Genomic DNA, 25,832 nt, shown 5'->3' with positions numbered 1-25,832 from the left:
AGAAATGTCTTATTGAGGGGTGGCCATGTGATAGGGGGATGTCTACAGAGTTGAGATGTTTTGCTCAGGTGGCATCGGAATTGTCATTGGTTAATGATATATTGTTGAGACAAGACTTGTTTGTTCCTCCAGTTGGCCTCAGGTCCAAGATCATTTCATTGGCTCATGAGGGACATTTAGGAATATCAGCTACAGTGAAGAAGATCAGACAGATTTATTGGTGGCCTGGTATTGACGGACAGGTTAAGAGATATGTAGAAATGTGTGCAGAATGTTTGTGTTCAGACAAACATTGGAAAACTTCAACAGCTCCTTTGTGCCCAGTGGATTGGCCTAACAATGCGTGGGAAAAAATTGGACTCGATTTTACAGGTCCATTTAATGTTTTGGGTGGTGACAAAAGGTATTTAGTGGTTGCAATCGATTATTATTCTAAGTGGTTGTATTTTGCTTTGGTGCGATGTGCAGATTCTTCTTCTGTTATTGTATTTTTAAAAAATTTATTCTACACTGAAGGAAGAGTTAAGGAAGTAGTTACTGATAATGGGTCCCATTTTGTCTCTGAGGAATTTACTAATTTTCTCAGTAAACATGATGTCAAACACATTAGAGTACCAGTGTATAGTCCGGCTTCTAATGGATTGGTGGAAAGGGCGAATAGATTGATTAAAGAAGGGGTACAAACAGCTGTAGCTAATAAATTGGATGTGGCGGATTATTTGCATTTTAAGGTTTGGAATTATAACATTACTCCACAAAGCACCACTGGTGTTGCACCTTTTGTTTTGTTAAGAGGAAGAAGACCCATTTCTGCAATTAGTCCAACTTGGTTGTTGGATAAATGTGATCGCTTTCACAATATTGACTTACATGTGGTAAGGAAACATGTTGAAGGAAAACAGAATAGTTATAAAAAAAATTATGATAGTAGAATGCATGTGAAAGAAGGGACATTGCAAGTTGGAGATTGGGTTTTAATTAAGAAACCTAAGAAGGTCAGTAAAGGATGTTCTAAATTTTCCGAACCTGTAAAAGTTGTGACAATCTATAAGACAGCTGTCTTACTTCAGGACAGGGGATGGTGGAATAGTAATGCCTTAGTGAAGGTAACGAAGGAACAGGCAAAAATCATTTTACAAAAAAGTGATTTGTGTAAAAGGGGGGAAAGACAGGATTGGTTTGATTTGGATGCTCTAACGCACATTGATAGGAGTTGTGATAACTTTGACAGAGGTGATGTTCAAAATGATGTGGAAAGGGTAGTACCATCATTTAGTACAAGTCCTGGTGGGGGTGGAGACAATTCAATCAGAAGCAGTTCAAGAGTGAGATCTGCTCCCATTCACTCCAGAGATTATGTGTACTATTGATCATGTGTTATTCATGTAAGTGTTTTCTTTTTATTGTTTTATTATGGAAAGGGGGGTGTGTAATATGTAGTAATGTAGTTGTTTAATATGTATATGGCTTTAAGGAATCTTGGGTTGGAATGTTCTGTGTAGTGGTGTTCTTTTCACTGTGTGTTGAGTGGGCATTATTTGATTGCCAGCAGTTGATCCAGGAGTGGATGGTCGTGAGTCCTGCTTTTGAAATAAACATCATTCTACTTTATACTTCTGGTTGGAAATTCTTTATTAAGAACCTACTACATGAATCCAGACTAATTGTTAAATGGAATAACATCTTTCTCCATTTGCGCACCGAGCACCGAAATTAGAGCACTATTAAAGGGCATGGTAACATGGAGAGCGGTTGGCTTTGAAGTTGGGGAAGCAGGTTTGAGCCTCGGCGTCGGTTCAGCATCCTGTGATTCTGGGCAAATCACTTAATCTCCCTGTGCCTGGCAAAAATGAATGTGTCCTTGTGTGTAACGTAACTGGTGCTCATTTAAAGCGCTCCAATACCTTCAAGTCGAGTTTGCACTATATACATCTTCAAAAAACAAATAGGGCACGGATTGCTTTCAGGTTTTTAGTTCAATTTAAAGTTGTAATATGACCATTGATCAAAACAATCCTCTTACTATTGTTAACCGACATATTTCTAAAACTCCAGTTTCTGTTGAACAGTGTTCCATTATTTTAAAAATACAAATAGATCCTTTAAAAAAATAGCTTTATTTCGTATTTTATTATATTTGAGACTCGACCAATAATTCCATCTAGATTCATTAGGGCGTACTTCCAGTTCTTTGTCACCTGGGCAGTAACCTTTCAATTGGGCATAAAATAATGTAAATCACAAATGTAGTAGCCACAAATAATAGTTTTCACAGTTTGTTTCATCATTATTAAACATTTTGATACAAATACGCGCATAATAAGTTTCTGTTTACTTCGTACCTAAGAGAGCATCGCTGCACATCTATCACCATTTACCCCACCCCCTACCGCTGTTAAGTAATAATGCAAACAGGGCGCATTGGCATATACTGCTCTGGCCACAAATAAATACTCCTACATGTACCAGCAGTAAGATTGCATCCTGCCGCCTCTTGTCTGTAGAGCTTGTGCCAGACACACAAAATACCTTAAGTAGAGAGTCCATCTTGTGACAACTAACAAGTCCATTACCATCAACAACAATAAATGTGAGTGTGTTGGCAAGATGTGAGCTTAAATGGGTTTGAGGTTAACAGTAAATGTTTAAGCATCCAGAATAATGTGCGCCATGGCTAAATACTTATAAGGTCCCAAAGGCGAGACATATTGGCTATGCCAATGCTTGTTAGTAAATGAATCTAATTCTTCGTTGCTGAGTTTGCATACGGTGGTTCTGTGGGGATGAGTGGTTGAATGCATTTGATGAAGTAACGCATGGTGAGTGAACATTCGAGTGAGTGCCTGCATGCACGAAAAATGTGTGACTAAAGACATAGATGGAATAATCTTTAAGTGAATACATGTATGGATGTTCGATGATTGGGTTACTGCATACATGGATAAGTGGGGGCAGTGGGTTTGGGTGCACCATATAGCCTTTGCACAGGGCCATGCCCCCCAAAACCCATTTCAATGATGTTATTGTTCATATGTGATGCCAGTGATGCTTTTGATGATGTCAATTATGACATCATGTATGAGATCATAAGCAGTGCTTGAGGGACTTCCATAGGACATGGATTTTTAGGTTTGCTTATACTTAAATCTGACAATGCTGCACTTAATATAGCAGAAGCCTGACAAGTTCTGCCAAGATTCTTCTTGACTAGTCCCATGCAGGTCGGCCAAAGGAGGAAGAAGGTTACGCGGTCCCAACACAAACCGCGGAGGCGGTCCCAGCACAAACTGCTGAACAGATGTACACACATTTTTGCCTGAACTTAGAAATATATACAGTATCGATCTTTTCTGTGGTTGTGTGTTGAGGTACTTAAATTAAAAGAGCTGTTGAGTGTCTGTCGAGTGTGCTTCAAGGAGTCAATCTTTCGGAAAGCACCGTTTCCAACCTAAAACAAGCACTGGCAAAGCCAAAATGTCTGCCTTTAATATGCCAATAAATGTAAACCCCGACATTCATAAATATGGTTTACTTTGTGTTGCATGCAACATTGCTGTGTATCACAATTCTGGTAAAAACAGTACATAAGGAATGGCTCTCTGCACAATGCATATAGAAGAAAAAAAATCAACAAGTAGCATGATGATTGAGCGTAAACTAATCTTTCATGCATTCCAAAGCAACCACTTCCAGGAAGGCAGAATGATACATGAAATAGCCAATAGCATGACGCGAGTGAGAAAAGCTCCTCTTGGTGGTGCACAAGCTTCACTCAGTGTATAAGTGTATATTTTAAGAAATGGTAACAATTCATCTTCCAGGCTGTTGCACTGCAAACCTGGAGCAAATAAATTGGATTTGATGACAAAAATGGCAAATGTTAGTCCCTGCTGCCATTGATTGGTGTGATAGCTCTCAAACCACAAACAGTGACTTGTGAATATATGTTGCGTGGCACATTTTGAGATGTCCATACTGGGGCACTGTGGGCAGAGAACAACACTAGCGGGGGTAAGGATGGACCACAGAATTTGTCTTTGAAAAAGCATGGCTAAATGCAGTTTATCAATTCAAAGAACACATAGATTGAAAAGCCAGTAATATCCTCTCCCTTACTTCCACATTCCTAGACTAAAAGTCTGAAATTGTACTAGCATGTACTGCGCACAGGATTACAGCTTGTTTCCAGTATCAGTTGGTACTGATAAATAATGGCACTGGATTAAATTGCAGAAAAAAACCTGTTTGCACTATTTTGCTGTGGCCTCTTTTTATGAATCTGTACAGAACAGTCAGGAAAGAAATTATATCCACTTAAACTTTGTTTGAATCTTATGTGCATATTGGTCAAGGGCATTATCTAAGGCTCAAATATTTTTCACATAAATTACATCAGGGAAGTATGGAAAAGCAAATAATTAAAAATGTTGCCTGAGGACCAAGCAAAGTGGAATAATTGTAGTACGGGTTGTATTTACAAAGATTTACGAGAAAAAAAATCTAAGAATTTACCAACTGGCTGAAATAAATGGCAGTTGTAAAATTATTCATTTGGCATGAACATGTTTGGCACCGAATTAGCTTTCTCCAATTCAAGCAGTATACTTTCTTCAGGCCTGCAGAATGAACTCCAGGCATTCATCATGGGTTGTATTGCCACCTTGCTTTCTCTGTCCCTGTGCCACAAACCCCTGAGTAAATATAGTGGACACGGGAACTGTGTGCAGGAAATGTACAACTGACACGTCTTCCCTAGTCAGTGGTGTAACGAAACTTAAGGTGGCCCCCCGCAAGGTACGTGGAGCGGCCCTCTCCAGACTCAAACAGGAGCTCTCTGGTCAGGTTACTGTGCTGAGTGTCCCCCCCTGGAGATTGGAGGCCCCATGCACCATTGGGGCTGCAGGGGCCTATTTTACACCACTGCCCCTAGTGTAAAGCTGCAGCCATGCACAGAGAGGTCTGGAGAGATCTGCACTGGGCTCAACGGCTTGCCAAAAGCCTGACCGTGCATCTAGAGTCTCAATCCTATATCAAATGTTGGGTGCTTTGGCACAAGGGGCAGAGGAATTGATTGCTTCAGTACCTAGATAATACTGTGACCAAAAACATGCTGTGTGCCTGCACATGGCTGAATGCCATGTGCAGAGGTCCTGTGCGCAGATGTACTATACACAAGCCGTTGCTTAAGCCCAAACCTTGCGCACCGTGCACATATTTGAAGGCTGTAGCAGGGGCGTCTGGTGACATTTGAAAATGGCGGGGCGTAAAAGTGCCCCGTAACAAAGTCGCGTCAAAACGCACTCTCAAACTAGGACCAAAACACCCCTTCCCCTCCATGGATTTTCTTCAAAACACTTGCAATCAAAATTAGACCTTCCCAACTCTGATCCCAGCTAAGTACATATCCCGCCATTTTCAAATGTCACCAGCCACCCCTGCCTTTAGGGGCTGGTCTCCCCACGGCGAGCTTGCCTCTCTGTGTCCACAGCTCCAGAGTAGACCCCAGCAGATCGTTCCTGGCTACTGTTCCTGCGCCGAGTGCTGCATTGCCCAGGTTATGAGCCTTTTTCACAAGGGAAGCGTCACAATGGAGCCCTTTCAACATGTCACTGTGACATCACTAACCCTGCGTGGGCGATTCCATCTGTTTCCACGCCATTTGGTGGGGGCAGTAAACCCTGCGGAAAATAGCCTGTTCCTTCACAGGATTAGTAAATAGGACCATAAAACCGATTAAGTCATGAGCCTTAACAGAATAACAACTGCTACCCGACAAACTGCCACAGCAGCGTTCTCTGTTGCTGCCTGCTGCAATAGCGACCTCTCCTGAGCAGCCCCCTTGTCTTCAAGGAACCCTGCGCCTTGTGACATCATTCGAAGCGGCTGTGACATAATTAATGTTACCTTCGTAGAATTCTAGTTATGGTGCTGGCTGCTGTGAAGGGGTCAAGGCGTCCAAGTCAATGTTAGAATGCACGTTTTTCTCAGTTCTGTTTTAACATAAATTATACTCTCAATGTAACCCTCCACAGTTTATTTGCGTCTGACCCGCTCAACTCCGCTAGTAATAATGTAAATACTTTCCCTCACTCCTTATGTCAGGGAACAATATTGAAAAAGGATTTGAGCAGAAAAAAGAGTAAAAGCTGCACTTCATGTATTATTAAAAATTAAAAAACACTTACCTGACCGTCTCTTCTCCTGGTCCGCGTTGGCGCCTCTCTGCCCCTTCAAACGGTCCGGAACACCACGTCCACGTGACGTGACGCAAGTGACTGCAACCCGACCCTCAGCCAATCCTGGCACTGCAGCAGCGCCAGGATTGGCTGACGGCACCGCCTACTCCTCGCCCGCCGCCTGCCCATTAGGAGACCGAGGGGCTCCTAATGGGCATGCGCAAGGCAGCAAAAACACAAGTACGCATGACTGGGCACGGTGTAAAAATTAAGCTCCATGCCCACTCATGCGCACTTGTGCTGCCTTTCCCAAAGGCTTCTGACAATGATGTCAGTCAACATGACGCCGGACCGCCCACGGTCCGACGTCATGCTGACTGCCATTCACAGAGGAGGGAGCTAGGAGGGAGCTGCGGGCGCGGGCGGGGGGGCTACGCCCCCACGCCCCAATGGACGCACCGCGCCTGGGCTGTAGTTAATTTTCTCTCTATCCCTCTGGCTGATGCTCCGCCTATTGGCAAACACAAAATATCTATGCTGATGATACACTATTGGTAGTAAAAACACCTGGAGGACTTCAGCTTCTACTTAATCGCATCAAAGAATTTTGTCAAGCTCGAGGGTTTGTGATCAATTCCTCCAAGAAAAAGTTCATGACTATAAATCCGCCCAAGTCTTACAGGGGGAGGCTTCTTTTGGGGGGTGAGGTCCTTGAGAGAGTTAACACCTTCAATTACCTAGGTAATAAATTAGCAGGAAACATGTCATGGCAACTCTCTGTCGATAAAATGGGCATTAAGCATGGACAAATTGTTGGTGCAATACTAAAAGAGCATAGAGCTTCCTCTAGCAAACCAGTAGCAGCTGACCTTCTGATATACAACATGAAGGCTGTAGGGTCAGCAAGCATTGTACAGGGCAGAGCTTTGAGGGTTTTCAAGCATCGCAGATTTGACTAGATCAGAACAAAAATTCCTAAGAAATCTTGTTCATTTGCCGCCCAGTACCCGACTTTTCCCTCTAAAACTCGAAAGGACAGGACATGCAACAGGGAAAATGCTAGACTCCTCACTCTACTCTATTGGAGGAGGCTGATGACCTCACAAGAGCTGGCCATATATGCTGAATCATTTTAGGCGGTAGTTAGTATTGACACCTCTCATAGAGTAATTTGGTTAAGTAATATGAGAAAAAGCGTACTACTCTGGGTCTGCAAGAGGCATGAAACACCAGTCTTCTGAAACGTATTCCTTCGAAGGTCCAAATGAATAAATGCTATTGGACATGGGTCGCACACAAACAATAAGCCTCTTCTTCTAGAGGGTCCTTGTTGAACTCGTTCTTAGATGTTATAACTGACCGTAACCCAGGAGCCATATTTGGAATTTATTACCACTCCTAGAGAAAGGAAATTGTACATTCAATTTAGACACAGCTCTCTCCCCTTGAAATCTTTTACGGACAAATAAGCTTCGAACCATGCTGCTCCCACCTTATGCCCTGGATGCAAGTCTGCAAAAGAATCTGCAACTCATATTCTATTTGCATGCCTTGCATACGCCAGCCCTCGCTCAAGGTGGATCAAACCAGTCGCTAGGGAGTTGGGCATATGCTGCAGCATATTCGCTTTGAGGATATTGAGAACAGACCCTAGCCCCCTTCATGCTTGTTCCATTGCCAAATTCCTGGAATGTATGTGGACCATCAGGAACAAGACTATTAAGCAATGGGAGATGAATGTATAACAATACTGTAGATGATGGAACATTAATTTCTTTTTCTTCCATGGCCCCATTATGACATTCACGCATCTGTTTGTCATTTCGCACTGTATCCTATACACTTTATTTTTTATTGCTACTTTAGAAATTATGTACTGTAATTTTATGCCTGCCTAATTTGTTCCAGGTCAGGCATTTTTTCATATTGGTAGCAATTGAGGTGGGGTATGTAGCACTATATATATTTTTATATTTTCCTAAAGGATATCCGATAATTGACTACAGCTTCCTCCCTGAATGATTTAGTAGGCACTCTCCAGGGTTCATGTGGCTTACTAGAAGTTTGATTTCTAAAAATGGGAGACGAACGCATAATGTTGTACTATTCTAAAAAAGCTTTTTTTTCTGTCCACAATTTTGCATTGTAACTAATGCATCTCCTTTGCTATTATTTACTATATTTTAAATATTTGCTCACCCTTGAAACTCGACTTTGTAGATTTCATTCCAATTGCACTGAAGTTGGATTAGGCTCTCCAAAATAGATAGTAAATGACAAACGTGGATACAGCTTTGTTGACGGTTTTACATGTTTTATTCTTATATTTATTGTGTGTTGTATTTGCTTGGTCTTTTTTTGTGTGGTAGTTTTAGGGCACACGTTGCCGAAATAAAGCTTTGTGAATTTGAAGGCTTCAAGGGTGGGTTTTGCGCCCAGGGTTGCTTGGATCTGAGTGTTGTCCAAGGTTCTGGATGCAGACAATGACCATGCCCAGTTGCTTAATTTTCCCTTAGATCAAAGCACATCATGATAAAAACCAAAAATATACAGTGAAAATGTATCATTTCACCAAAAAGCATAAAGCATACAGTGAAAGGTCATTTGTGGTTTTGATTAAAACCACTACCAGGCATACCATCACATTCCTAATTTACCACTTCTGATTTCTACATTGATTAATTTGCCTAAATACAATATCTCTATTTGTCTATACATTGCGGACCAAATTCCCGTCTAAGGGCTCAAGGCTTAAAGTGTTACAACAACTAAATGGATTATGTTTATTCTAACTTAATAAAATATAACTCTTTTGACTAAATAGTTATGGTTTCAGTTAACATTAAAGGTATGGTAAGGTGTCTGTCAATTGTTTGAAAAGAAGTTCCGCTATATTGAAAAAATATTTAAAATAATTCAATATTTTCCCAGTGTTGGGTTAATGTTATGTTTAGGACTGGACTCAGTATTAGTTTTAGTGCAAAGGTTTCTTTTCAACACATTTGTTTAATTCATTTTGATTTAAGTATTGAATATAACTACATATTAAACATTGCTTAGCATAAGTATTAGGTTTAGTTTTACAATTGGTGTTAGTCATTTAATTAAAGTTAATGAAATGTTATTTAAATAATTAAATATTTACCATTGTTCGGGTGTATGATTAGCTTTGGGGTCAGGGTTAAGTTTTGACTGACCAATTTAATTTAACATAAATAATGTAATTTAATTAAAATAATTAGATTTTTTCAGTAAGTGATAGAGTTAGTGAGTAGAAAAGTAATCTAATCTACTATATAATATATAATATAAGTCAGGGTAGACTTTGGGTAATCAAGAGGTTTATACCAATATGTCAATATTTAATTTAATTTAATATAATTTGAACTATATATTTGCAGATGAGGGAAAAGTGACAAGATAATGATGGAAGAGCAAATAGCAGGGGAACTAATGCTGTTTATCTGTGCAACCATAGCAATCCAAAATCAACGGCTGATAATCTCTTATATAATGCTAAAAAGGTAATCACAAACAACATTGATGATTTTACTGGCTGTGTATTACACATCACATCACAAATGACACATTTGTGGATCAGCAGTGTAAATAGGCCTTGATTATAAAATAACTTTTAAAAGGACATCAATGTTTTGAAGAACATTGTGTACAGTGTACTAAGCTCAGGGCAGGATGCAAGTTAAGTCCCTGCACTTAGAATGTGATGAGCATGTTGTGCAGGTTGTGGGGAAGTACTACTGAACACAGGGTTTGGACAAAGACCAGTCCGTGAGCCATAAGTCTGTTGGGCATAGCCAACTACTTAGAAGAGGGGGCTCTATAAGAACACACTTGATAACTCAAAGGTTTGTGCCAAAGTAGTTGCTTGGGGTGGAGATGCTGAGTGCAATCCCTCAGACTGTGCACGGGGGGAAAGCTGATGCCTAAATCTACCATACAGTATCCGAGGTTTCAAGGCCTAGGTGGAAGCTAAACTCCAAGCCTAGAACCTTCCATGTATTGCCCAAATAAATATCTATCAGGCTCAAAGGAAAACCGTGTTTTGTGCATGGCTTGGTCAAACTCCATTAGTGAAGTTACTGATGAGGTCCTTTGTGATTTAATCTGGAAATTTCTGTGTAAGCTCATGAACAATGCTTTGGGCAATTTATGTTTGCACCAAACCTGGTGAATATCAGAGTTTTTACGTTTCGAATCATAACCATAAACTATATCTTTATCTGATGTATTTAAGGGTCTATTGTGAAGGCTCTTCACTCTGTGGCAGCCAAAGCTTATTATTTTTAGAGCTTTAATGGTATATGTGCTTAAATTGTATTGTTGGTAGTAGATTTATTTCTATGTCAATAGGTAAAACAACATTTAAATGTACTTGTGTTTTGAATATATTGTTGGTAGAATGTTTTGTAAGATGTTGCTTAAAATAATCTGTAATTCTAATAAGGTACAGAGGATCTGCATGCATGAACCAATATTACATTATAAGGAAAACTGAATAATATCCCTTTCTCTCTTATAGAAAACTGTGTTCAGAAGCATACACAGAGGTAAGCATTCTAATTTAATCATTTCAGAGAATTCCTAAGCACATTAATCTGTACTGACTAGTATAAACACCAACAAAAAGAGAGGTTTCTGATTCACACTTGTAATAAGACTAAAATACGGTACTCCACCTACAACACATAATCCCTGTGCTATATCTTAGTGTTGGTGTGTTCATCACTGTAATTACAGAAATCAAAGATATTTGATGGTTGTATTATGAATATCCACTTCAATTGTGTCTATCATATTGTTAGTGGTACATGTATTTCAACATCTGTTGATAAATTAGGTAACCATGGTGAAATCATATATGATGATATTAACTGGAATTTTCCTTTTTAATTATCCATCTACTAATATTTCCTATGTGCGAAGAGTCTTTAAGAGTACCACAGCCTGTCAAATTAGTCTCCAACTATAGCGTCCCACATGGGGAGTTATATTTTCCCAGTTAGACAAAGAATAAATAGTAACGATGGACGGTAAAAGTAGAATGGAGATGGACTATATGCGTTAGCCCAAAAATAGATGTATACTTAATTTAGCTGTCCTCTAACTGGTTTACTGCTGGCACTCCACAGAAAGGCCAGCAACAGCATTATTCAGCAGGAGGGGAAATGTGTTATTGGCACTCCCATGAGATATATGAAATGTGATCAACTCACAGGGATTGAAGACATTGCCTAATAAAATAGAGTTAAGTTGTACATATGTGTCCAAGGTCATCTGTTGAACTCATGTAAGCCAGTAAAGCACCGCGGTTGCTAAACTGGACAATGACTAGCCCTCTCTATTATTTTAATTTGGTGTATATTTTGTTGTTCAAACACTGGCTGAGGCAAATTCCTCATCAGCAGTTCCACCTGATAAGCACCAACAACCCCTTTTGTCATCTGCATAGAATAATGATAATTACATTTCAACTGAAGCAAGGTGTGGGATAAATCTCTGCAAGTAAGCTGACATCCCTGAACACAAAACTTTTGCAACAATGTAACCAGGTCTAGAAATATTACCACAAGTCTCTAAATGCAACCATGAAACTTCATAAATATGTTTTCTACCTCTAATAGATCCAAACGGATGCATATTTACAACTGTTTGTAATTCAAAAATGCTTTCCATCCTATGCCTAGAAACCCATTGCAGTGTTGGTGCTTAACCCAAAAAAGGTTGTGTAGATTACTTTTTCTCATGGGGAAAATAATTCCTCTATATTCCTACCCAATTAGATGAGGATTACCTTCCCAACCTGAAAAAGGGATTTCGTTCTGCCATTGACACGAGTATACCTGTGAAGTTTTTAAAGATGGGAAAGTGGTAAAATTACAACAAAATTGGCAGTTGCTCACAGATGTAATAAGAATGCTTTCCCTCAAGCTGACACACCCCACCCATAGTAGATTTACTTAATGGAAACGTCTAATTGAGTACATCCTTTAAATAGTTAAAAAACAATGTTCGTGAGTACAAAAGTTTGCCTATATTTGTAAAAAGCCTATTTACATGTGAAAGTCAAACTTAGGTGTGTGAATCAGGCCACAGGTTTTTAAGCCAGATATAATCAATTATGCCTTATGGACAATGGAACAGCAAACAGCACACGTTTATATGACTCCAGGAATTGGAGCCCCCCCCCAGTAAAACAGAGTAAGTTTAGAATGTGGAATGACCATAGAGTCACCTATCCCTCACTTTGCATGTTAATTAAATTAATAAAACCAACTTCTACACAATGCGTGCACTAAAGTGCATCCTACCTTACTTCTGGTCTCACCTGAAACTACAGGAAATTCTTTACCTTGTAGAGAAAAAGGTCAATTACTCCAACAGTCTTTATCTCAGCTCCCTTATCTCACTCTACAAAAACTACAAGAGATTCAAAAAACCACAGCAAGATTACTGCTTAACGTCCACCTCCCCCAGGGGGCACATTATTTCAGTGCTCCAAGAGTTACACTTGCAGCCAGTAATAAGAAACTGAGGTTTATGGTACTTTATGTGGGCCTCAAAGCAAAACATGCAAAAGGCCCACAGTATATTCAATTGAGGTTTTAAGGATATGCTGAAACAGGACATTGCACTCAAGATTAGCATGTTGACTTGTGGTTCCTGCCAAACACTAAGTCCATCAGATGATCCTTGTCCTCCATACAAGCAGTAAATCTTTGGAATTCCCTTCCAGCCATATTATAACAAAATCACCTTATATTAAAGAAGGATGTGAACATATGGCTATCCTTGATAATGTCCTCAGGCAGGTGTAAGCAACATGAGGTGTTTGCACAGAATATCAGAACCAAAAATATCATGGAACAATATATCGTGCCAAGAAAATTGAGGGGAAAAATATTGTGAAGGTAAGTGTTTCTATACGTGAGTAAAGTTTTACTATAAATAACTCCACATATATGCATCTTGACACTCTCTCTCTCTCTCTCTCTCTCTCTCTCTCTCTCTATCTATCTATATTTATATATATATATATTTATATATATATATATATATATATATATATATATATATATATATATATCTCCAAAATAACCAAAGTTCAGTACGCTCTCAGGCAGGTAAATAACACGACCAAAGAGTAGAAGTGATCAGGTTTATTTCATGACGCGTTTCGACTGCGTCCGCAGCCTTGCTCACATGAAGATAGTGCAACATAGGGCAGCTCGCGACTAAATACAGCGGACACATAACCGTGATAGTCACAATAGAAACAGGACTGGAAATGGCCGCCATCTTACAAAGGTCAACGATAAGAGTATAATGCACATGACAAAATACAAAAGTAAACATGCCAAATGGAACGAAAATAAAGAGGCTATGAGGCAACATATCATATGTGCTCAGCGTACATAACAAGCTATTATATGAGTTACACCATCGTAATGCTCACGAGTTACTCAGGCAATTGTCAATAAAGTATGTATACAAAAAAAATAATATTTTTAGTGAGCCGAAGTTAAATACTACTATACATCATTTCTGTGTGAAAAGACATAATTATCAAGGCTCGCAGCATAAGAGAATCCTATGTGCAGTAAACATATTTAAACTGAAATATAATCACATAATGTAAGTCACAGTTAATCGTTTTTTCAAAGGCAATAGTCAATAAAGTGTATACAAAAATAAGTGCGCCTCGAAGTCGTTTATGTATACAAGGACATAATAGTCGAAGCCTGCAACCTATGGGAATGCTGTGTACAATGAACAGAATGAATCAAAATGAAACCACTCAGTGTATGTGTACAGCCCAGTGTGTCATATTGTCCCATCTGTATGTAATGTGGCGTGAGGACATCTGCAATTCCCTCCCTCAGCGTGCGTACGCTCAAATGTAGAGCTGGTCCGTGTCAGACGGTAATTATAACATATCGTACCAAAATTATATAGGCATAGTGCTTGTTACCGAAATAACCTCCCTGAATTACCAAACCCCCAGTATGTACTGAGCATGAGAATTTGCCAACAGTACTTGAATAGTAGGTCTAAGCATAGTGCCTGTAGACATGTACTGAAAGAACAAACTCCGGTGTTACTGGAGAGTATGTGTCAAAGCATAGTGCTCTTGAGGGAACTATGCCTATCAAACGATCAGTCTTGGCCTGGGGCTGGATATGACGCTACGGAACTTAGTATACAAAATTCAGAAAAGGTGCACTGAGAGGGAATGTAAGGTCAATGAAGATAAAAGTACAATATCAAGCCCAAAAACCACTTATCCTGTAGTAGAATCGTGCCCATCAAAGGAGTCTTCAGTCGCAATGCAGTGCCCAATACTGACGTGATGGTGATAAAGTGACATTGAAGAAAAGGTTAGGTAACCAGTGAAGTGGGTAGGTACCTTCCTTCTCTCCTGTAAAAAATCATGATATGCATGGATTAGAAAACGAAAGTTTACAGAATTATCAATGCATTAGGTTAAAATTAAACAATGAGATTACTTTAGAAGTTTAAGTAAAATAGCAGAGATTAGAAGAGAGACTATAAAAACATGGAATGAAAATCACATTATATTGTAGTACAAACTGCAAGTATCAGAGCCCGATAGTCCAAAGTGAAAAAGGTCCACTATGAACTGAAACATCCACATAGATGTAGTAATATTATACTTTTAGTCTTTTTTTAAGTGGATCGACATTTCCTCGTCCTGATTCATACCCCATGGGGCTTTAGTTTGTAGATCAATGATATATCTGGACTCTTTCTGTCTGAGTTTCAATGTTCTATTTCCACCTCTGTGATCAATGAGAACTTGTTCCAGAATGAAATACTTCAGAAGAGAAGAATCTGAGTAATGTCTCTCCTGAAAATGGCGCGCTACAGGATATTTGGGGTCTTTGTTGTTAATCGCCCGCTTATGTTCTAATATCCTTTTCTTAGCCATAAGGGTAGTACTGCCTATATAGTATAGGTTACAGGGACATTCGATGACATATATAACAAAAGTAGTGCTACATGTAAGGAATTGGGTTATCTCTCTGCGATTAAGTCCTTGTGTGTAATCCCTGCGAAAGGGACTGGCCGAGCAGGCCTTACAGTGACCGCACGGAAAAAATCCATTCAGATTTTGAATCCCCCTTTCCGGTGTTAAAGTGATGTCATTGTGTACCAATATGTCCCTCAGATTCCTACCTCGTCTGTATGTGATGTTAGGTCTATTCTTAAATGTGTGACCTATGCTGTTGTCATTTTTGAGGGTATTCCAATTCTTGGACAGAATGCGTTTGATGTTATCTGATTCAGCATTGTAGGTGAGAATCACTCTAGTCTCTGTCTCACTGGTATCTTCCACTCTGGTTGTGCCTTCTCTAAGTGTTTCTTGTCTGTCCACCCGTTCTACTCTGCTGATAGCTTTCTTAAGTACCCAGGTAAAGTAACCGCGGAGTTTGAATCTTTCGATCATCTCTGCGCTTTCCTTATTGAAAGTTTCCGTACTACTGCAGTTCCTTTTCGCCCTCAGCAGTTCGCCAAAAGGAATACTCCATTTGAGGGTGTCTGGATGACTGCTGAGGGCATGTAAGATACTGTTGCCTGCAGTGATTTTGCGGAAAAGGGAGGTCTGTAGTGTGTTTTCCTTAACCATTACTTTGACATCAAGGTATTCGACCATCTCAGCACTGATGTTACCTGTAAGACGTATATTGCGATCATTGCAATTAAGTTCTTCAATAAATGCCTGTGCCTCTGAGTGACTACCTTTCCATATAATGAAAAGGTCGTCGATATACCTGAGCCAAAGTACAACCTTGTGAAGTTCTTTGATGGTGATTTTCTTAGAGAATATCTCTTCCTCCCAAAGACCCATGAACAGGTTCGCAAAACTTGGGGCTAGACAAGAACCCATCGCGGTACCGATGAGTTGTTTGTAAATGGTACCATTGAAGACAAAGATGTTATTTGTGAGACAGAATTGTATCATCTCAATAATCATGCAGTTGTGTTCCCAATATCTTATCTGTCTAGATTTGAGAAAATGATTGCATGCAGTGAGTCCCTGCTGATGGTCGATTATAGTGTACAGTGAGTGCACGTCAAGGGTAATGAGAAGCAGTCCTGTCTCCCATTTGATGTTTTGCAATTTACTAAGAAAATCCTTAGTATCCCTCACATAACTAGGAAGATTGATTACATGTTCTCTTAGAAAATGATCCACGTATTTTGAGATGTGTTCTGCTACGCTTCCTATGGAGGATACTATGGGACGTCCAGGTGGAGTTTGTGCGTTTTTGTGGACTTTAGGTAAGAGGTACAATACCGGTATCCTAGGAAAATCTCATACGCCCCGCCAACATTCTTCTCGAGGCATCATTGTTATTGGCCGCCCACTCGCGTAACATATCTGGATTGGGTTCTTCATAGGTTGGAGTAACCATTATTCGCAATCCTCTGGGCACTCTCTGTACTTCCAAGTATCTTTGTAGTGATTTCGACTCCCACCATTTTGAGAGTTCTAAACGTTGAAGCTTTTCTAGACGTTTCAGACATGTATTTAAATCACTCACTGTTTTATCAGTTGTCATTGCCCCCACAGCAGTAGTTGGATTAGTATACGCATCGTTGAAAATCTGCGAAGCTGCGTCTTCGCGTTCCTGGATCTCTATGGCTGACATATTGAGGAATATGGTTAATACTTCGAGAAATTCTCGTCAACTGCAACTGTTTGCGAATCAGTGTTGCATATACACATAAACGCCAAACTTCACTCTCTCCCTCTGTGCTTATTACTTCGGAACCCGACTCACCGAGTTTCCGCGTTGCTGAATTCTTCCGGACTCTGCGTCGCGTTCTCGCGCTGGTGTTCCAACTTGCTGAGAGTCTTGTCGGGTCTCTGCACATTTCGGGGGGGAGGCAGCAATGGTTGCCTTGAGGTCTTCCGTATATGAAATGCCTCCTCCTAAGCGAGAGTTGCTTCGTTGCCGATAGACCGCACGGAAGCCGGTCTCTATCAAATAAGTAGAAATCTTCCCCAATGTATCCGGAAGAATAACGAAGCCTTGTGCGGTTGGATAAATGCTTTATTCCTCAGTCAGCCGTATATATATAACTGAACAATGTTCTTAACAATACAATCACTGCCGGTCATGATTTACTATTTTAGTTCAATACCAATGAAATCGGATTGTGATTTATTTGCCAACAGCGTAGGATCGCACATGTATTCTAAAAACTACGAGTCTGTTTTCTTATACACTCATTGTGTAGTTGTATGGTCACGTGCAAAGCAAAGTTAAAGGGTTGCAAAAAACTTTACTCAGCGTCAGTGAACAAGGGTGCTGTGCACTCGAAACGCGTTTGGCGAACGGCTGACTGAGGAATAAAGCATTTATCCAACCGCACAAGGCTTCGTTATTCTTCCGGATACATTGGGGAAGATTTCTACATATATATATTCACTGAAAAAACCATAGGTTTCACACATGTTATAGTTAGCTGGACATTTTACTGATAAAAAACCAATGAAATTCCCCCGTTATAGTTACTGTAGGCAACTATAACTCACGCGACCGCAATCCTCTGCTGATGCTAATACTGTATTTAGACACTTATTTGCCCATGTCTTCTTCCATTAAATTTTAGCTATACATATATTACAAATATTTTTTTTTCATAAAGACACATATGTCATCAGCAGAGGATTACGGTCGCGTGAGTTATAGTTGCCTACAGTAACTATAACGGGGGAATTTCATTGGTTTTTTATCAGTAAAATGTCCAGCTAACTATAACATGTGTGAAACCTATGGTTTTTTCAGTGAATTTGTACGGTTTTTTAAATGCTAAGTTACTTTACGCCATTTGTGGCGTGCGCGCCCACTTAACGCATTTCGTTCCATGCGCGCACGGTGCGCTTCGCGCACCGTGCGCGCACAGTGAGCACGCGGTGTGCTTCGCGCACCGCGTGCCCACATTACGCTAGATGGGCCATGAACGCACGATGCGCTTCGCGCACCGTGCGCACATGGAGGACATATGAAGAGCAAACTCTTAAATCTGCTTTTCATTTTTTTTTTTTTATTTTTTTTACCGTACGCTTACCGTAAGCTTACGGTACGCGTACCCCGTGATTTTTTTTAAAATCAATAAATGTTTTTTTTGTACTTTTCTGTCCTTCTTTGACCCCCTTACAAATGTTAGGGGGTCTGTAACTCTCATCATTGCCCCCTTTCCTTGTTTTCTCTGTTTTTTTTCTGAGTGAAACACACAAAATGGCGGCCGCCGCTTCCTGGTTTCGGCCGATTCGAATGTTTACTAAGATCTATGGGCCAATCAGAATCTCCTTCGCGCACGCCATGTTTCTTCCGTACGCTTACCGTAAGCTTACCGTACGCGTACCCCGTGATTTTTTTTAAAAATCAATAAATGTTTGTTTTGTACTTTACAGTCCTTCTTTGACCCCCTCACAAATGTAAGGGGGTCTGTAACTCTCCTCATTGCCCCCTTTTCTTGTTTTCACTCTTTTTTTTTCAGAGTGAAACACAGAAAATGGCGGCCGCCGCTTCCTGGTTTCGGCCGATTCGAATGTTTACTAAGATCTAAGAGCCAATCAGAATCGCGCTCGCGCACGCCACCGTACGCTTACCGTAAGCGTACGGTAAGCGTACCGTAAGCGGGCTCAGATATATATATTGATTTAAAGGCTATTTTCTCAGAATCTACTGAACAGATTTACACCAAACCTACAAAAGGCACTTCCTTGACCTAGGGACTACCTCTCTGCCAAATTTTGAGTAATTCTGTTCAGCCGTTCGGGCTGTAGCTCGTTCTAAAGGTCCTATGGAAAAATGCATGGGAAAAACGCGTTTTGGGACCCCCCTTTTATCTCAGCCCCCGCTTGACGGATCCCCCCGAGACTTTCAGGGTAGGAGCGGAGCGTAGCGCCCCACCTATTTTGAGAAATTCGCGAGGATTCGTCGACCAGCGCCAAAGTTATTCAAAATAGAATGTTGAGGTTTTCCTATGGAAACGTGGTCCTAACTATAACTACCTACTGGCGACCGCCAGTAGGTAATATATATATATATATATATATATATATATATATATATATATATATTCACTGAAAAAACCATAGGTTTCACACATGTTATAGTTAGCGGAAATTTTACTGATAAAAAACCAATGAAATTCCCCCGTTATAGTTAGTGCAGGCAACTATAACTCACGCGACCGCAATCCTCTGCTGATGCTAATACTGTATTTAGACACTTATTTGCCCATGTCTTCTTCCATACATTTTTAGCTATACATATGTTACAAATATTTTTTTTTCATAAAGACACATATGTCATCAGCAGAAGATTGCGGTCGCGTGAGTTATAGTTGCCTGCACTAACTATAACGGGGGAATTTCATTGGTTTTTTATCAGTAAAATTTCCGCTAACTATAACATGTGTGAAACCTATGGTTTTTTCAGTGAATTTGCAAGGTTTTTTAAATGCTAATTCCTAACTATAACGTGTGTGAAACCTATGGTTTTTTCAGTGAATTTGTACGGTTTTTTAAATGCTAAGTTACTTTACGCCATTCGTGGCCCGCGCGCCCACTTTACGCAGTTAGTGCCGTGCACGCACGGTGGGCACGCGGTGCGCTACGCGCACCGCATGCCCACGTTACGCTAGATGGGCCATGTACGCACGATGCGCTTCGCGCACCGTGCGCACATGGAGGACATATGATGCACTTCGTTTTGAAAGGTAATATTTTAATTTTTCTTATATGTTATAAGCCATGCACAAATGGTGCCCTTCGGGCACCATTTGCACACGGGGTGGAGAGAGTGTGGATAATTTTTTTTTTTATTATTATTATTTTTTTAAATTTTAGTTTATCTCAGCTCCATTAAGCCATGCACAATTGGTGCCCTTCGGGCACCAATTGCACACGGGGTGGGGAGAGTGTGGATAATTTTTTTTTTTTTATAATTTTTTACCGTACGCGTACGGTAAGCGTAATCGGCGAAATTACCGAAAAAATAAAAATTCCGTTTTTGGCCTTGGGGGATCTTTGGGGACTCCCTCAACATGGCTATGTGTGTGGGAGCTGTCTAAACAGCCCCTTTACATGTTTTTGTGCTTTATATTTTAAATATCACTCTCAGTGCGAGAGAGAAAATGGCGGCCGCCACTTCCTGGTTGCAGCCGATTGGAATGTTTACTAAGATCTAAGAGCCAATCAGAATCGCGCTCGCGCACGCCACCGTACACGTACGGTAAGCGTACCGTAAGCGCACCGTAAGCTGGCTCAGATATATATATTGATTTAAAGGCTATTTTCTCAGAATCTACTGAACAGATTTACACCAAACCTACAAAAGGCACTTCCTTGACCTGAGGACTACCTCTCTGCCAAATTTCTAGTAATTCTGTTCAGCCGTTCGGGCTGTAGCCCTGTCTAAAGGTCCTATGGAAAAATGCATGGGAAAAACGCGTTTTGGGACCCCCCTTTTATCTCAGCCCCCGCTTGACGAATCCCCCCGAGACTTTCAGGGTAGGAGCGGAGCGTAGCGCCCCACCTATTTTGAAAAATTCGCGAGGATTCGTCAACCGGCACCAAAGTTATTCAAAATAGAATGTTGCGGATTTCCTATGGAAACGTGGTCCTAACTATAACTACCTACTGGCGACCGCCAGTAGGTAATATATAAGTATATATATACATGTATTGATATATATACACACACATGTATATATTTTCAAGGTACATAGATGTGGAGTTAAGAATAGTAAATCTAGACTTACCTATTTGCACTTTCCTTCTCGATATTTTGGTCCTCGATATTTGTGACATGATAGTATGTCCACACAATATTTTGGTTCTGATATTCTGTCATTGTTCACCACCATGACCAGCGTAAGCAACAGTCTTGATCATTATAAAACAACTTTTCCCAAAAAGAGCAACAGTGGCCAAAGTCCTGAAAACACACAATGATACTATATTGACTGACTGTTTTAAATTCAGATTATACACCGATCACACACAGCTGAACAATTGACTGAAACTCTATACAGATCGGAAAACTGACTGACTTATCTGGACCTTTCTAAGATAGTCTATCCTTGCAGGCCTCTATCTTAACATTGTCGTAGAAATCTCATAGAAACATTAAAAAAATTACCAATATGGGGTCCATCTCGGGAGACCTAATTTGTTCTTCCCCTCTCTATATATGTTCCTGTTTTCTTCTATACCAGAGTTAAAAGACCCTTTAAAGTTATCATCCCAATGGAGACAGTTAGCAGGGATGTGTACTAAAAGGGGTAAGGAAAGGATTGAAGTGGTCTGTCACATGTCCTCTCAAATCAAATTGTTTGTTTCGGGACATTCTCTAATTAATGGTATAGTTTATCCCTACAAAGTAAGATAAATTGTATCGAGGCAGATCCTCACATTTCAAAGTATCTGAATACGCTAAATAGTGAAGCCCAGCGGGCATCTTCGGATAGTTGCTGTTACAGAGTCCAGTAAAGTTGTGATAAGGGATTTCAGGAATCAGGAAACAAAGAGTTATGGTGAGAATTCATTGGCATTGGAATCCAATGGGGTAGTCATTTATTGGGTGTCCAAAAACTGTCCAAAGTGTATAATCAATGATATTGGGATCCAGAAATCCTAGAGACATGTATAGACTTGAACATTAAATACATTTAATATGTAAGAGACAAGATCATGAAAATGCTGAGAAGCTTTCAAAGATGAGAGTTCCATGAAATAATGAATTCAGAGGGAAGTAACAGTGGTGACCGCAGTGCAAAAATCAAGTTAAATGAAATGAAATAAAAAAGGAAAGACCTTTGGGCTTCCAGCATCACAACCAAGAATCCTAAGTATTGAAATACTCCAGAGATTGGTCTGAAAGACCTGATATTTGAGGAGAACCATGCATGGAGCCTGCTAATTCAATTTAGGGATGACTTGTGAATTGCATAACAAGGACTTGTATACAAAAGCAATTACTTACAACTGTGCATATGGCCATCTGTCTCACTGTGCAGACATCTGTTGGTTCTTTTCCAAATACTCTTTACACTGTACTTGTGGGCCATGTGGCGTGAGCACTGGTCCCTCAGGATCCAAGAGATGTGACTCAAAATCTAGCAGTTTCTTCTTTCTGAGGGGTGGCTGGAATTGGGGGTGAAGCATCCCGGAAATATTTCAATATCTGTCCCATTCTGAAACGTGTTAGTGATTTTAGCAAGTGGAGGGTTTGAAGGCTTTCCTTATTTGTTTTAAAAGTAGACAAATGATTCATTTTAAGTCTCAAATATGTAGGCTATAAATATACATATATATATGAATGCTTAATTTGTATTTACAATAAGGTCTAAAAAATATTATCAAATATTTTAATCTCTTATGGTCTGTCCCAGTTTTCCATGAGTAGTTTTTCTCCGCAGCAATGATCCAACTTTGTGTTTATAGAACCGCTTCTTCAGGAGTGTAGAGGTTTCCCTTGGGTTACATACTGCTTGACATACACAAAACCTGTGGCTGCATCCATCACCCTCTCATGCCTTTGGCCATTGACTCTAACACAGGTCTCAGGGGTACACACCCTCAATGTACCACCGGACATGGATGATATATGTTACAACCATGGGTCTCTAGTTGCTCCCTGCAGATATACCAATGCTATATAAGAAATAAAAACACGGGCACTTGTCCGACACACTGACAAAGAATGACTAAAAAACAGAATATGAAAATAAAACAAATTGTAAAAAAATAGGAAACTATTGCTCCTCATTGTATAAACTACCTATATTATATGAATTGCCTTCTTTCTGTCACCAGTGTTTATTGATAGCTTATTTGAGTGTGCTGAGTTGTTGTGCACTCATTAAAAAGTCTTAACATATGTGGCCTGCACTTTCTGTAAAGGTGGATGGATTTTTATATAAATCCTCTGTAGGAAATTGGGTCACTGGTTGAGCGGGGTGTGAAACCCTACTCAAGTAGAAACCACAATTCTTGTCTGGGGGAATTCTCAAGCAACCCCAAATTAATCTGTGATCATCACTCTGGTAGCTTTGCACAAAAGCAAATTAGAAGCAATGTGTAAAGTACTCACGCAGCACTTGAAACAGTAATAAATTGAAAACCCAGCACGAGGAAAATCCCACACCAATTTAGAAAAAAGGGTGTAAAACTTAAGACATTATTTGAGACCAAAGCAACAAAAATTCAATCAGTAGAACCGGAGATATGCAATTTTAAAGTTTTAAGTGAAAATTGTGCCTTAAAGCACAAAGCACCATATGTGGTTATCTGGTCACAGAGGACCAGGATAAGGTCACAAGTTCCGGCCAACTGTGATGGAGCAGGGGCCGTATACAAGGCTCTAGTAAGGCCTGCTGAACAATGTACCTAAAATCCTTATTGCAGAGTGCTGCAAGATCCCACTTGGAGGATGAATTGCGCAGCGGTGGTGCCAAAGATACTATGGATTGCGATTCGAAGTCCTGCATCATCATCGAGGATGCAGTGGATGAGAGGCTTCCGATGTGAAGGCCTGCATTGAGTGTGTTAGACCTGTCAGCCTTAGCGTGGTCTTCCCCCAATCCTTTTGCCTCCACGTTTTGCTGAATCTTTTTGTTGTCCTTAGGACTCTGAGAACTTTACCACTGGTAACCAGTGCTAAAGTGCATGTGCTTCTTCCCTAAACATGTGTGTAATTAATTGGTGTGTACCAGATTAACATATTTAATTTACTTGTAAGTCCCTTGTAAAGTGGTATGCCATATACCCTGGGCCTGTACATTAAATGCTACTAGTGGGCTGAACCGATTGTGCCACCCACAGACGTTGCCTTTTAAACCTGTCTGAAGTCCCTGTGTGTGCAGTTCACTGCCACTTCGACTTGGGATTTAAAACTAGTTGCCAACCCTTAAATTCTCCTTTTATTCCATAAAAGTCACCCCTAAGGTAGGCAAAAGCAGCCCTATGGGCAGAGTGCTATGTGCATAAAAGGTAGGACATGTACTTTTCTGTTTTGCATGTCCTGGTAGTGACAACCCGCTTATTTTGTTTTCACTACTGTGAGTCCTTCTCCTCTCATAGGTTCGAATTGGGAATTCCATAATAAACTTTTAAGCTGTACTTCCTGATCAGAGAGAAGTAGCTTTTTCATCTTTCATATGTATGGAATGGTATTGATAAATCCTACTTACTGAAGTTGGATTTACCATTATTATTTTAGAAATACCACGTTTAGAAAGTGGACATGTTTCTGCACTTACTGCTCTGTATGCCTGACAGTCTGTTTCCAATACACTTCTGGGGTGGGTGACAGCTACACTTTGTGGATTCCCTCTGGACAGCCACAAAACAGGAAGGAAAGGTGTGTCTGAGTACCCATCTACATACATCTGCACTCTGATGGCCTTGCCTGGGCTGCATGGATGGGATGAGCTAACACTTCACTTGAATAGGTAGTGTCCTCTCCCTACACAAAGGGCTGATTAACCCCCCCCCCCATAGATAGCCTGGCAGACAGAACGGGGTTGAAAGGGGGACCTGTGCACTTCAGAGAGCTGCGTTGAAGTCACATCCCCACAGCAAAGGCACTTTTGGGTTTAAGTACTGGGTCTCTGACCCCATCAAATCAGACGCTTCTGGATCGTGAATTGAACCTCAGTCAGATGGACTGCTATGACGCAAGGGACTCTGCATTGGTGCTAGGCAGCCAAAAGTGCGCCAGCGCTAGGAAAGGACAGGCATGTCCCATATACCGGTAAATACGGCACAATTCTGCCCTTTCCCTTTCACGGAGCGCAGTGCAGCAAGGTGCCTTGCTGTGTTGTGCTGTGTGAAATAATTATAAATCTGGCCCAAAATGTAGTTAGCAAGTTAACTAGACTAGATAAATGATTTATAGCTGTCCGCCTTGTTGTTTGTTTGTTTGAGAAATATACATTCTTAATTAAATGATGCTGCTTATCTTTTGTAATAACACCACCACTGGCAGCAAGGCACCCCAGTAACATTTGTAAACAAATCTAAAGTTGAATTTTGTTTTGTTTTTCAATTCTATTGCTTCAACTTCCTATTGACCAGTAACTTGGCATTTTAAACCATTATACACATACCATTTACATGAAGGATGCTCTTCAGCAATGAGGAATTATGCAGTGCCAAACTTTCTCATGCAGAAGTATTCTGAATTTCTAAAGGCACTGAGTGGAATATTTTCCGAACGTGATGAAGCCCTTGCAAACATCTGTCTGTTTCTGAAGCCGCTGTTTGTTGTAAACCATAATTACAGCCTCTCCACCCTAACCTACGTGACAGGAGTGGGGCTGTCTGCTCTCGGCCTGTACTTGACATCTGCGCGCCCCTTCGGCTGTGACAAAATATCACTTGATGGGACTGCTCATTACATGGGATCTGTGATTTAATAGACAATGCGCGCAATGCGCCAAAGGTTCAAGGCATGAGGATTGTAGATTTTCCAGGTCAGCTGCTAAGCACAGTCATCAGAATGAGGTCAGCCAGAGCACTGCATTCAACACAACAGTAGCACGAAGACTGTGAAAAATCCAAAATTCCAGCATTGCCCTTGCTCTCCTTGT

The 25,832-nt window shown here is 40.5% G+C and overlaps 1 protein-coding gene across 1 annotated transcript in view; it reads left to right on the top strand.

The window, feature by feature from the left end:
* The window catches only part of PTPRD (protein tyrosine phosphatase receptor type D), a 3,784,543-nt gene that overhangs the window by 2,494,545 nt on the left and 1,264,166 nt on the right, over positions 1-25,832 (top strand). The window contains exon 8 of the mRNA XM_085633482.1: positions 10,717-10,744. The gene's annotated coding sequence lies outside the window, so the exon portion shown is untranslated. The remainder of the gene's footprint in view (positions 1-10,716; positions 10,745-25,832) is intronic.

This window comes from Triturus cristatus, chromosome 2_1 (assembly GCF_964204655.1).
Source record: "Triturus cristatus chromosome 2_1, aTriCri1.1, whole genome shotgun sequence".
Classification (NCBI taxonomy): Eukaryota; Metazoa; Chordata; class Amphibia; order Caudata; family Salamandridae; genus Triturus; species Triturus cristatus.
This window is presented reverse-complemented; position numbering and strand designations above follow the sequence as displayed.